At 38.9% G+C, this 14,204-nt stretch overlaps 1 non-coding gene across 1 annotated transcript; it reads left to right on the top strand.

Annotated features, from left to right (window-relative positions):
- The first annotated feature begins 7,828 nt into the window (after positions 1–7,828).
- On the top strand, positions 7,829–8,010 carry LOC129068027 (U2 spliceosomal RNA). The gene has a single exon (XR_008528850.1). It is a non-coding gene; the product is annotated as a U2 spliceosomal RNA (small nuclear RNA).
- Positions 8,011–14,204: the final 6,194 nt, after the last annotated feature.

Below are 14,204 nucleotides of genomic sequence, written 5' to 3'. Positions count from 1 at the left end.
AATTTTCTCACATGGGAAATGTGAAGAGAAACAGTACTTGTCTGATAGAGACGGTACAATTATTAAACGGCGTAATAGAAGTAAAGTGCTCCACTCGGGGATTGGCAAGAGCTCAGACGTCGGCAGCTGTTACAGCCTTTATTCAGAGTTCAGATGCGAGATCTCTGGGCTGCAGCTCTTTAGAAAGCTTCCTGCAGGAGGCAAACACAGAGAAGCTTCGGTGGCTTGGATTCACCTGGACCTTCTGACTGTGTGTGTGTGTGTGTGTGTGTGTGTGTGTGGTGGGGGGTCATAGCAGTAAAAGTGACGAGGCTTATGCTGTATTCCGAAGGGCGTCTTGTCTTTTAGCTGCGGTGCTCTCCTAGGCACAATATGCTATTGTTTCTCTCCGACTCTCCTCTATCGCCTGCACCCATTTCCAGGAGCACAGGTGTGACAGGCGGGTGGCTGGCACCCTGACAGTTAGCGAGTTTAAATATTGTGTGTGTGGTGTATAGGATGACGGTGTTGCTGAAAACCACGCATGTTGAATTGACAAGGGGTCACAAGGCCCCGTCTGTCCTGCTGAGCGATGGCTTATCGAGTCCATCCTGGGCAACGCTGGAACGCGTACACACGTAGATGGACGAGGGCACTGACCACGCGGCATGCAGCGGGGAGGGGCCTCCTGTCGTGGGGAGAACTCGGTGCTGGCGTGAGGTTACCCCAGCTTCAGTCCTGACACGTCCCTCATTACTGTATGGAACTGCGCAGTGCTTTTCCAGAGTTGTCTTGTACGGGCATCATCTCGGAACTGGTTAGAAATACACATTGCAGGCCTCATCTTTCACCCACTGATTAAGACACTTTGGAAGCGGGGCCCAGCCAACTGTTTTAACTAACCTTGCAGATGACTTTGGTGCAGTTAAGTTTGAGAACCATCCTAAAGTGGTGAGCGTGGGTGAATTTGCCCTCCTGCTCTCTCTTTGCACTGAGTTACAGGTTATTGTGTGTTCTGCTAACATGAAATCCAGGAGCTCTGGAGTCAGGATTTTTCAGCTACAGATAAAAACAGCTCTTGTCTTCTCTTTCTTGGACTTGGTGTCCCTGTATTGCTCCTAGATCTCGACGGAGGGCGAAGTCACTGGTAACCCGCGCTCAGAATCTGGACACATTTCGTGGAAAACACATTCTTTGGTTTTAGAGAACATCCTGTTCCCTCCGTTGGAGAGAAGGATGCCCCCATCTTTGGAGTCCCTGGGATTACCGAGAGCCAAGAACTGTTGGTTATAAGGTGGAAAAGGCTTTCTTCTTCCCTCTGCCTCTCAGGCGGCTACCAGGAGCTATTTTCAAAGCCAGCACGTAGGTACAGCCAGCACTGGTGCTAAGGCTGGAACTCCCCGCTTCACGTCACACATCTATATTCTTATAGTTGGACCTTAGAGGAATCTACATTGTATCTAAAGATCAAAACAGTACAAAAAAGATTTCTTAGGTTAACACTTATGGAGTTTGAACTCTTTTTTTTGTATCTAGAAATAGAAAATATTTCTTTAGACCATGTAATGAACAAAGTTTAGAACACATGCTGGGAGGATGGAAACAAGAGCTAACCCATCACTCTTGGGTGCAGTGCACATGCGCGCGTGTGTGTGTCTCCAAGAGACCACCTTCTTCCAGACGCAAGTCAGATCGACACTTTTCAATTGCATAGCTCTCCATGATTCAGGCCTGAGATTTATTTCTCCATCCACCTTCCAATCTTGTTTCTCTATATTCGGATAGTTACTCTGTCCTCACCTGCAATTTTTTATGTGCAACCATTGATAATTTTTCATTTTCTCCCCACATTTTTCTTTTCCTTGTGTCATAATGCCCCCTATTTTCTTCACTGCTATTTCATTTGATCTGGTTTATAATTTATTCTGAAAATGTGTTACTTGTGATAGCCTTATATGAGATGTCATTTCTGTGATGATATGAAAGGCAACCATTCAGGAAGTGTTATTTCTGCTTCCCTTTGGCCGCCTCCCACAAATTATCCTACATAATGTTGACTACTTTGTAATCAGCACCATAAAAATTAGCCTTCCATCTATAGCCTGTAAAGAATGCAATTTTAGATCATTTTGCTATGACACAGATTCTTAAAATAAAGAATTAAATGTGCTTAACACCAAATAATGGAGGTGCCTTTCCAAGGAAGTTGAAGTTTTATTTTCAGGTCCTTTATAATTCCTCTCATTTTTCATGGTCTGCTCACTTCATCCTTCAGTATCTACAAATAACCTTGTACAATGGATGGGATAAAATAGTCCATTATATTTCATAGAAAGAATTAAAATTCATTTGCTCTGAAAGCTCTTGCGTAATGCCTGCTGAGACTTCATGAGCTGGAGCAAAGAGCACCGGGCAAGGAATAAGGGGCAAAGCTTCCCTCCAGCCTCCTCCCCTTCAATTTGGGATGCATTTACTTGGATGAGTAACTGGTATGTTTAGATGTCAGTTTCATTCATAGAAATGTTAGGCAAATCCTAGTTCCCAGGACTCTGGGAATATCACACACATGACAGGACTTGTACGTGAAGTTTTTACCCTGTATTCCTTACTGGATATTACCCCTTGGAGGCAGTGGGGCCATTTCTCTTGTTCACCCTCTAGATATCTGCTCTACCAGGTGAACTGTCCAAGTTTACCCTGAACTCACCACTCTCTCACCAAACCCTCATCTCTAATCTATCACTTCTTTCTCATTCTAGCTATTTATCTTTGCGGCCCAATTCTACTGATTAGGTCACTAATACACTTGATTAACCTTCCTCCTACCAGTGGTCCTGCAATCCATTTTTTTTCCCCACAAAGAGGACAGAATGAGCCTTTTATGAGGCAAATAGCACCCTTTTCTTCCTCTGTTAAATCATTCAATAGTTTCTTCTTTAAGATATAGTCTATACCCATTAAAATGTCTCATAAGGCTGTTCTTGTCTTTCAGTGATGTGGTCTCCTTTGGGTTTTCCCAATATGCCACGTTTTCCCTCACCTATAAAACTTTGTTCATCTCATCTCTCTTCTTAGACTACTTTCTCTACAGTCAACCTCCACTCATTTTTCTGTTTACCTTGCCAAATCCTACTCATTTCAGTTTAAATATTACTTTCTATAGGAAGCATCCCAGAATTAACATCTCTTGGCTAGATCCCATTGCTATGTGCCTTCAGAGCATGCTGTGTTTCCCATTAGAGTTATTAATACTGATTATAGTTTCTTTTTTAATTATCCTCCTCTTGCACTGTAAGCACCATGAAGTAGAGATAATATCTATCTTGCTCATCATTGTTTCTCTGGTGCCTAGCAGAGTTCCCAATAAACATCTGCTGAAGAAATGGATTGCTATAATTATCCAAATGAAAGTGAGAAATGGTTGACTCCTTCAAAAAGCTTAAGATAATTGTTGAAGAATCACTATGATGTAATATGTGGAAAGTGACTAATAGTGATAGAGGCAATAAGAATAATAAAGCAATGAGGTTTGTAGAGCATTTCCTCCATCCTAGGTGCTATACTAAGCCATTCATGTGGAAGCTCATTTTATCCTCACAACAAGCCTATCAGGTTATAACTTGATAACATTATTATTATTTTCATCCTTATGTCAGGCTGAGAGGGGTTCAGTGCCTTGCTGATGGCCACTCAGCTGGTATGTGAGGACCTGCATTAAAATTCAAGGTAGTCTGGTAATAGAGCTTGTATTCTTAACCTTATTGCTGCCCTGACTCCCACTACCCCTCCGCCTCCCTGGGATGAGCTTTAGGCTTCCTGCTTCTTGCTCCATGGAATCCTGCACCCTGCCTAGTCTTTTCTTGTCCTGGGGGAGGGTGGCATTGAGGCCTGCATTGCACCATTACCCTCCAACCTAGTGGGGCCCTGGGCGCTGGGAGGGTTTCCTTGCAAGCCCAGAAGAGTCTCAAAGGCAAGGCAGCCATGGTTCTTGCCTTGTGCCGGCAATGCAAGGTGTTTCACTAGGTGATGAGGCAGGGGTGTCTCATCCACACCCAAGACACATACTGAGCACATCCCTTGACAGAGGCTGAAAGCCCCTGCCTGCGATGAGCTGGTGCAGTGGATTCATGAGACAGGGAGACCTTGGCCAGACTTTCAATTTCATTTTTACGCGGAGCCCCACAAATTATATAGCAGCCCCTGCTGTGAGCATGACTGATGAATTCTAATTCCCTAAATCTAATCCTTGCACTTAGTAATAACTCAAATAAATATTGTTTCATGGATGCACACCAGAGTGTGGCCGTAGCCCTGCTGACTGCAGATCTTCTGCGGCACAACAGCAGCTAGCAATGCGAAAGAGGCAGCTTGGACGTAGTTACAAGACTTAGTTCTAAATTGAATTGGATTGACTTTTAATAACTAAGCGACAAGATAGTTATAGAATCTGCCTGCCATATTATTAGGACACAGATTCGCCAGCGGGCAGAAGACGCTTCCATGGCGTCGCTGGGCACAGCTGCTGGAGGAAAGTCAGACTCTTTTAGGCCTGCGCCTCCACTAATGAGTTTATGAGCTAGTTAAAAAATAAAAATAAAAAAAAAAGACACTCATGGTTGGTGTGGTATGCCTGGAAAGACAACAAAACTAGAGGCAAAATAACTGGGAGTAAGAACTTGAGAGAATGTGAAAGGAATAAGAACATAGCAAACTGAAAATTGAGTTAGAAAGTTACTGAGACAAGACAAGAAAAGAAAGCTACCGTGGGAAACTTTGGAGCAAATGAGATGGAAACCGAAATGCCCAAGTGTCGGCCAGGTTCCCGTGGGACACTCTTTAAACGGATTCTGACATTTCCAAAATAAATAGCACGAAGCTCCCAAGCATAAAGCTTAGAGTCAGGGTAGGACACTAATTTTGACTTAAATTGGGAAAAGTAGTGATACTCCACGTTTTTCCACCAAGCCTTTTAATATTTAGAGCTAAAGGCATTGGAAGCAGTGGGCGTGGGCCCTTGCACCTCAAGCTGCAGGGCGTGTGAGTTGTATTTTTTTTATGTTTTGTTTAATTCAAAGTCTAATATTGACTTGTGCTTAACCTTGAGTCGCCTTTGAGGAAGTTTTTTAGGGATCTTTTTTTAAAAATCATTTTTTTAATTGTTATTCTATTACAATTGTCCCAATTTCCCCCCCATTGCCCTCCTCCCCCCACCCAACAGTCAATTCCCACCCTGTTGTCCATGTCCTTGGGCCATTCATACATGTTCTTCGACTAGTTCCTTCCTCTTCTTTCGACCATTATTCCCTTTCACCTCCCCTCTGGCCTCTGTCAGTCTGTTCCATGTTTCCCTGCCTGTGGTTCTATTTTGTTCGTTAGTTTATTTTGCTCATTAGATTCCTCTTATAGGTGAGATCATATGGTATTTGTCTTTCACCGTGTGGGTTATTTCACTTAGCATAATGCTCTCCAGTTCTTGCTATTATCTTTACTGGCTGTCCCATTTTAAGAAGAATTAAGATGAGCGCTTGCTGGTTAATTGCCTAATTTCCACAGTGCCTACCGCGGGCCCTATGATTGCTCTCATATTTCCATTGGCTGTTACTCTGAGAATAGCTGCTGCCCTGGGCTTCACAGCCTCCTGCTATTGGAGTCCTGGGAGAGTCCTCCAGACTTGCCCATTCCTCCTGGCTGCAAAGTGAGACAGGTCTCTACTCAGACTGTGGAGGATGCAGCAGAAGACCTAGAACTCAATTCAAAGACATTTTTATATAGGAAGAGAATCATGCCAACTAAAAACGTCATAGAAACAGCCTATACAGGAGAGAGATACATGCGGCGGCTGTTATATAAGAAAGAGCAAAGTTTGCAACAGAACCTGAAGATATCATAGTAGAACCAAGAAAGGAAGTCTGTTTCCATTCTAAGGACGTTACAAGGTTGACATGGAAATGAGTCAGAAACACCGGACACCCATGAAGCCCCCACCCTACTGTTGACTACCAATGAGGCCTGAGGGCCATGCAGTCTGACCATGGAACACTTCCACTTCAGCAGTCAAAATTACTTACAAACACTCTTTGCACTTCTAATAAATGCTCTATTATTCAAAAATCATAACAGCTTCCATTTTAGTTTATATTTATTTGACATTTACATCATAGTTTATATTTATTGTTTGTATTTACATTCTAGGAAACGTACCATTTTTTCTTCTCTTAAGGTGAGATTATTATTGAACTTCTACACCATAGAAAGTGCCATTTAAAATATGTCAACAAAGGCAAAAATCACAATTTAAGAGATCAATTTTATTTAAAAATAAAAGTATTAGTACCAAGTAACTTTACTGGTAGTTATAGCTTTAAAAATATTAAAAATTATTTAATTATAATTGACTCAAAATAACTTTTAATGGCAAACATCTCAGTAGAAAGTGGCGTGAAATTTCAAGCATACTAAATCAATCTCAATATACATCTCAAAAGTATTTTTAGGGACTTTGACAGGGTATTGTAAGATAATCTAAAAGAGAAAATGTATATGAATCACCAAAACTTAAAGAACAATGGAAGTATCTAAGCCTTTAGCTAAGCCTTTAGCTAAGCCTTCCCAGATGCCAAAACATATCATAATCTATAATAATTATTTCTGAATAGTACTAGTGTAGAAATAGATTAACACAGAAATAGAATGGAAAATCCAGTATCAGTTTCAGATGCATATTTTTTAAAAATGTATTCCTGAATTTGTGTTATATAACACAATTAAAGAAAAAATAAAACTTGGCAAATAACCGCAAGTGGCTTTCTATGAAAATCAAAAACAGATATACAATACAATTTTTGCCTAACATATGAATAACTTAATTGACATTACTAAGTGAAATAAATATTTCAAGTTATCTGACATATTTGGCAGTAAAATAAATATGTCAAGTTCATGTAATATAAAGTGTAAATTGATACAACTTTTCTGAAAATTAATTTGACAATATGTAGCAAAGGATTTAATACTTTTAACATTATATTTTTTTATAGGGAATTATCTTACATAGTGATCATAAATACAGATAAAAATTGTGTACAGAGATGTTCTTTCTCTTTTTTTAATAAAAAACTCAAAATTTCAATGTTATAAGATTGGTGAGTATATATAAAATTTAGCTATCCCATGTATATAGGATTGTATGTAAACTGACACACAGCTTTTCTGGCGATGAACTTGGAACAAAACCTTTGAATGTCCATAATGTTGCACAAACTCTGTGATTTAGGAATTCCACTTCTAGGAATTTGCCCTGAAAATAAAATTGCAAATATATTTTCATATCTAAGTATGGGTCATGGTTTCACATTTTACTTTATGTATGAGTCAGTACACTTTTGCTTTAAAGCACCAGAGAATAAATACTTTAGGTTTTAGAGGCCATATAGTCTCTGTTGCAACTGTTGCTGCACAAAAATAGTTACAGACAATATGTAAACAGATGGACATGGCTGTATTCCAATAAAACTTTATTGACAAAAACAGGCTGGGATGGACTGTGTGCTGCTTACTTGAATTACAATGCAACCTGTATAAAATGTATCTTTGTTATTTGCCTCTAGATTATCTAGTGTATCTCATAAGACTTCACTTAGTATATTAAATGTGTTCTGATATTTAGCTTAATACAATAATTTAAACGTGATTTTGGATAGTGTCTAATATTGGGGAAAAAAGTTCATTCTTTCTTATGCCTCTTTTCTACTCCTGCTCTACTCTAAAGTGCATTGAAGAAAGTGGTTTACATGACCTCTTGCCTATATGGTGAAAGAGTCCTTCAGCCAAAATGCCATTCCCATCACTTACCACTTCTTGGCCTTTTGGCTAAGATCAAGTGGAGTATCTGTTCTGATCAGTTCAAAATGCCATTCTCCCAGAGCCACTTTAAGGTGGGCTTCACAGGCACCTATCTATTGGGGTATGTTTGGACTGATCTCATCTGCCCTAATTATATTTTCTGTATTACAAACCAACCCAAAACTCCTTGACTTAAAACAAAAATTGATAGTTACCACCATTTTTTGGGTGGATTGGGCTTAGTGGGGTGGTTGTACCCTCAGTTCTCTTAGGGTTTCAGCTCTAGTGCTGGACTCACCTTGCAGGGGTGTCCAACCTGTGTGGCCCATGGGCCACATGCAACCCAGGAGGGCTGTGAATGTGGTCCAACACAAAGTCGTAAATTTACTTAAAATATGATGAGATTTTTTTGTGTGATTACATGTTGCAATGTATTTAATGTGTGGCCCAAGATGACAATTCTTCTAGTGTGGTGGAGATGCCAGAAGGTTGGACACCCCTGATTCTATAGACTCATATGGGCTAAATGTCCAAGATGGCTCATTCACAGGACTGCCAGTTGATTCTGTCCATGGATGAGGTTACTGGACAAGGAGCCTACACATGGCCTCTCCATGTGCTTTGGGTTTAACATTGTGGCTGGTGTTCTCTTAACATTGTGGCTGGTGTTCAAAGAGACCAATGTGGAAGCCTCAAGCCTTAATAAATTAGCTTCAGAAATCCCAGAACATTACTTTTACCAGGTTCTATTGGCCAAGCAAGTCCCAAAAGGGAGTCCAGATTCAAGGGAATAGAGTTACAAACTACTTTTCAATAGATGAGTGTTACGAATGCACAAAGGGTTAAAGAGCATGACCATTCTGGACAGAAGCTACCACATTACTTGTGGGCATTCTGATGGCATCTATTGCTGATATCTTTGGTTGATAATACAAAAATCAATTTCTTCTCATTTTAATTAAAGCCTAATCATCTCCCTTTGCTAACTCAATTGAGGTTCAGCTCTCGTTCACGTTATAGATGTTCCACGTTCCATGTCGTTTTCTCCACCAGGCAACCTGCCATGCCAGTCCATCTCCAGCTTACATCATAAGGTCAACTTAACTCTGCTACACGATACCCAGGCCAGTCATAATTAAGAGAAGCTCAGGCAAGCAAAACAGAGCCAAACCCTCTCATTTTTACCAGAAGACATTATCCATTAATCATGCTGGTCTCCTTCATATTTGTACAGAAACAAATGAGGAGAGTCACCTCCTGAGCCCCCAATATTTTTTTCAATCAACATGACACACTTGGACCTCTCTTAACTTGGGTTAAGGTCTAACAAAGAAATATTGAGACATCCATCTAAACAATTACTACTTCTTTCATTGCCTTCTTATCTTTCCACCACATTTCAGGACAAAGGTAGGGTTTCCTCTTACTTTCTTTACATCACATTCTTCTTCTTCCTAAATCCATCCTTGTAGTTAAGCATTGTGTATCCTCTCTTGGTTTATTGAGAGGATATATATGGTCTTGGAAGTCAAGCTTTATTTCTCAATATAACAAAGAAAGCATTTCTTTCCATATTAAACATCGTTTACAAGGCTGTTGTCTTGCTAAAAAAGGATCTTTATTTTCTTGCTCTGAGACTATATAACTCTTGGCTTAGATTTTGAAATAGAAGGCTGCAACTAGATTAGATGAGCAAATTTAAAATAAAAACTCTAAGTAAATAGCCAACACAGAAGAATGATTAAATAAATGATGGTGCAGCGACTTCATGAGATACCTGAAGATTTTAAAATATTTGCTTATAGAGAAGAAAGAAGATGGAGAATGTTAATAATTCAATGTTGAATCTAATAGCCTATGCCTGCAATGGAGTGTCATTGTCTTTTTAAAAATAATGTATTTTTTTATTTTTCCGCTTGCATCATCTTTCTTTATGTTTATCTCTGTACTCTTAATTAGGGGTGATTCCTAATGCTCAGTCTTTGTTCTTTTCCAGGGTCACCCTCAGTAACCTTACTTCCATGACATTGGCTGCCATATCCATAAAGAATTTTTTAAGACTCAAACTGTACTCTGGCTGTTCTTGTGAGCTTCAAAGTTTTGTAGCTACATACCTGCAATTCTTTGTGAAAATCCCATCTCTTTGGCCAACTTGTGCCAAACCAAAGCTATCAACTTTCCATTAAGAATGACATCTTTTTGTTCTTTTCCTATTTCTCTCAATAGTAATCTACTTTCCCAATTTCCAAGGATGTATGGTCTGTAATAGTTTTTGACTCATGCTCTCTTGTTTCAGTCTCCGATCTTGGTATCTGTATCACAAACACAGTTTGTGCCTACTCAGAGCCACTCCCTTGCCTTATTCTTGCCAATTGAAATTTGTTTTTCTAGTGTTTAGCAGTATCAGAGGTCAGTTTCTAATGTCTCAAGATCTAAATTTTGATAAAAATGTACAAGTTAATAATTGTAATTTCACTGTCCTCGCCCATGATTGTTTAGGACTGAATATGCAATGTAATCCCTGGGGGATATTTGCTGAGGAGCATTCTGGGAAAAGGTTTTTTATTTTCCCCATTCTTAAAAAGTGGCACAAAGAAGAGAAACGGCTGTTTCAATGGGGGAATGGGGTTCCTTAGGCATTATAGGATGAGAATGTGATGCCTGTAGCCATTACACTTATCTTGGGAGCCTAAGGGCATAAGTTTAAGGACAAAAGTCACCTTTGCTGAGAACGATGAGGAAGGAATGGATAATCCAAGCCCTGGATGATCTTCTGAATTAAGTCAACCTCGGGCCTCCTGCCTAAGTTGAGGTTTTCCAATTAAGTTGGTGACAAGACCATTTAATTATATAAGCAATTCCAATGCTGTGGGAAGAAAACACTCATAAAAATGTAGTTCCAGCCTTGGTTCTGCCACTTAAACAAGTCTGATGTTAAATCAGCGCCTTAGTTTCTGTCTGTTTCTGCATCCATGAATTTGCAAGTACATTACTCAAACATTTAGTTGCTCTAAATCCAGGGGGAAAAAAATGCATACAAAGTAGACAGATTCTGAATGGCACAGGCAGAATGGAACCTCCTGTGTGGTGGTTACTCAGGCATATATATGCGCGTATCTGAACTCTTCAAAGCAGTACCCTTAAGAGCACCTTGTTGAGGTTTTTCATTAATTTAAAATGATGCTTTAGGAATAGGACTTTGGTTGAGGTTTGTTGTTTAGAATGAAGGGAGAGAAGGTAGGAACTCCCCAGAAAACTCATGCTTTAACTTCTTGTAATCAAATACATTTTTCCCCAAAGATTTAGATATATGAATGTTATGTTATTGTTTATCAAAACAACATTGGAAAAATGACTGAATATAAGACAGCTAGTAATTGGTTGAGTGAACTGCAGTACATTTTTGGGGGGTGTCATATTGTGCAGTCATTACACTTGGCGATATAGAGATAAGTAGAGAAAAAAGTCTGCTATTAGTTAATTTAAAAAGAGATTACAAATCAAGATGGATAGTATTTTGAAAAACGCATGTCAAGAACAACCACCAACAGAGATGAAAGGATCTAACCTAAAATTCTAATAGCAATTATTACCTGCCTTTTTTTCTACCGGGTACTTAATTTGTCCTACAATGAATCTGTATTATTTGTGCAATTAAAAACAAGTTGTTTTCTAACAACAAATCAGAACAAAACAAAAAACATGATAATTCAGATGAAGGTCTCTAGGAAAAGAAGATTCATATTAACACATAAATTAATGAAGTCATATGATTCAGCATTACTCAATACGTTAACATTATGTGTTAACAGTATAACAATTAATAGAATGATTAAATATTATGATGATGACACCAGTGACTGAAAAGTCACTTGATAAACTTGGGATACGTGGCTAATATTTGAGAATAAAACAAGTTATATCCCTATATCAGATAATTCAGTAACATAAATCACAGGATTTTTTTAAAAAAGTTCAAAACCATAAAGAACACTACAAAATAAGACCAAAAAATTAGATAATATTGAGAGTAGGGGAAGCTTTTGTAAATATTAAACCAAATACCAATAATCTAAATAAAAGTATTGGTGTATTTGTATAAATTTTAAAAGCTTTGTTATCTGTGAAAAAATAGAAAATTAAAACTCAAGGGAATGAAATGAAGCAGCTACGTCTCCTGACCCTGAAGCAGGCCCGGCCTCTGTGCAGATGAGGCGTGTCCCGTGGCGTCTGCAGGCGGGCGGCAGCCAAAGAGGGTGTGGGCCGCCAGGGGGCGCCCTGGCAGCCTGGCTGGCTGCAGCTGGTGTGCATGCGGGCTCAGGTTAAAAAGAAAATGGGAAAAAAAACAAAACAGAAATAAAATCATAGACATAGAAAGCAAAAGGTTGCCAGAGAGGAAGATGGAGGGATGGGTGAATAAGGTGAAGGGGAATAAGAAGTACAAACTTCCAATTATGAAATACACGAGACACAGGGATACAATGCATAACACGGCGAATATTGTACGGTGATACATTACTAGACCTTACTGTGGCGATCAGATCATAAGGTGTAAATGTAGAATCACTATGATTTACACCTGAGACTAGTATATTACTGTCTGCCGAGAATAATTTTAAAAAAAACAAAAAAAAAACCCCCAAACTTTACATTTCTGAAATTTAAAAAAATCTGGGGAAAATATTTTCAATAAATATAAGAAACAGAGCGATGATTGTACTCTACAAAACATTGTTACAAGTAAATTAAACAATAGTTAATTTCTTAAGCTAGCAGTCAAATATTCAAATTGAAATTATAGTGAGTTATGCTGAGATTATCAAACTGTCAAAGGTAAGGAAAAAATACTAATTTTTTCTGGTGAAGGTCTAGGGATATTGATCATCTCAGTCTCTGACAGGAGTCTGCAAATTGGAAAAATCATTCTGGGGAGTGTTTTATGATAACATATGTCAAAATTCTTAAAAATATTCATATTCTTTGATCAGGTCATTTTACTGCTAAGAACTGATTTTTCCTGGAAGTGTGTTTGCAAAGATAAAAATACACACAGCTTTGTTTATCATAACATTTTTCAAAAATGAAAATAAAAACGTTTACCAAAAGGAGAACTAAGCAAATGCCTTTTAATATATCCCTACCAAACAATAATATGAAACTTAAAAAAGTTATGTTGTTTTGAAAACTTTAGTTTTATTTAAAGATACGTGACAAACAGATATTAAGCAAACAGAAAGCATAGCAGAGTGAGGTAGCAGGTCTGGAGTTCAAATGCCCAGGTTTGGTTCCTGACTCTGCCTTTTATTACCTATGTTTTCTTGGGCAAGTTATCTTAGTTTTCTGATTCTCAATTTACTTATCTGTGAAACAGAGGAAATAGCGGTAATCCCATAAAATTGCTCTGTGGTTTAAATTAGCTCATAAATATAAGGGAGTGTCCCTGGCATGGGCTAAGCACTCAAGAAGTTAGCTGTTAGTGTAGATATCACTTAAAACATTATTTTTATCATAATGTTCTTCCACTTCAAGGGCATAAACTGGCTTCTCAATGTGCAGAGATCATATCTAAGCATTTCCACTTGGAGAAAACCATTTATATTGCAAAGAGTAAACAGAAAATTCCTTGTGCATGGACATATCCAGATGCTTCTGGATAATTCTCCCTGTGGCAATTCTCCCAGGCACTCCTGCTAGACATGGCTCCCCTGCTACCTTTTCATCCACCTTGGCCATCTGCCCCATGCTGTTCCTGTCACTATGGAACCATGGCCCTTCCTTTATTTACCTAAGATAACACTCATGAGCTTTCTCTCCTGTTTCCAGCCCATGGAAGTGATCTGAAAAACAACATTCTGACTTGGAAATCCTATGTTATATTCTCTGGCTCTTACCATAGATAGGTGACCGATTTCCTTTTGAAGGTCCCCAAGGGTGGGCTCAGTGTCACTTCTCTGATGAAGCCTATTTACACCCAATAGAGATGCTGTCGATTGAGCGTTGCACTTACAATATAAATTTAGAGCACGTCAACACATAAATGTATATTCTGACCAATGGCCCCTGTGGTCCAATCTGTAGGAGTATTAGTTTCTCATGAAGTCATCTCAGAAGTCTTCCAGACGGATTGTGATGAAGAGCCCATCCTCACACAATTGCAGGAAATGACTGGGAAATTTATGAAAGAAGATGCCTTTCCAGAGATTTGTCACACTGTTCCTGTCTCTACCGAATGAATCCTCAGATTTTTTCACATAGTATGGACCTGTGCTTTCACTCTCATATAAAATATAAGATCTCATATAAGGAGATCATTTCAGAAGGAGACGTGTGTAGTGAGCATTAGTTTCTAAGCTGTCTGAAGGCTTAGTCAGAGAATGGTCTCA

Source organism: Pteronotus mesoamericanus, unplaced genomic scaffold, assembly GCF_021234165.1.
Source record: "Pteronotus mesoamericanus isolate MK-2021 breed Mesoamerican mustached bat unplaced genomic scaffold, CSHL_Meso_final contig_101, whole genome shotgun sequence".
NCBI classification, from domain to species: Eukaryota; Metazoa; Chordata; class Mammalia; order Chiroptera; family Mormoopidae; genus Pteronotus; species Pteronotus mesoamericanus.
Note: the sequence above shows the minus strand (reverse complement) of the source record. Positions and strands in the feature narration are given on the sequence as shown.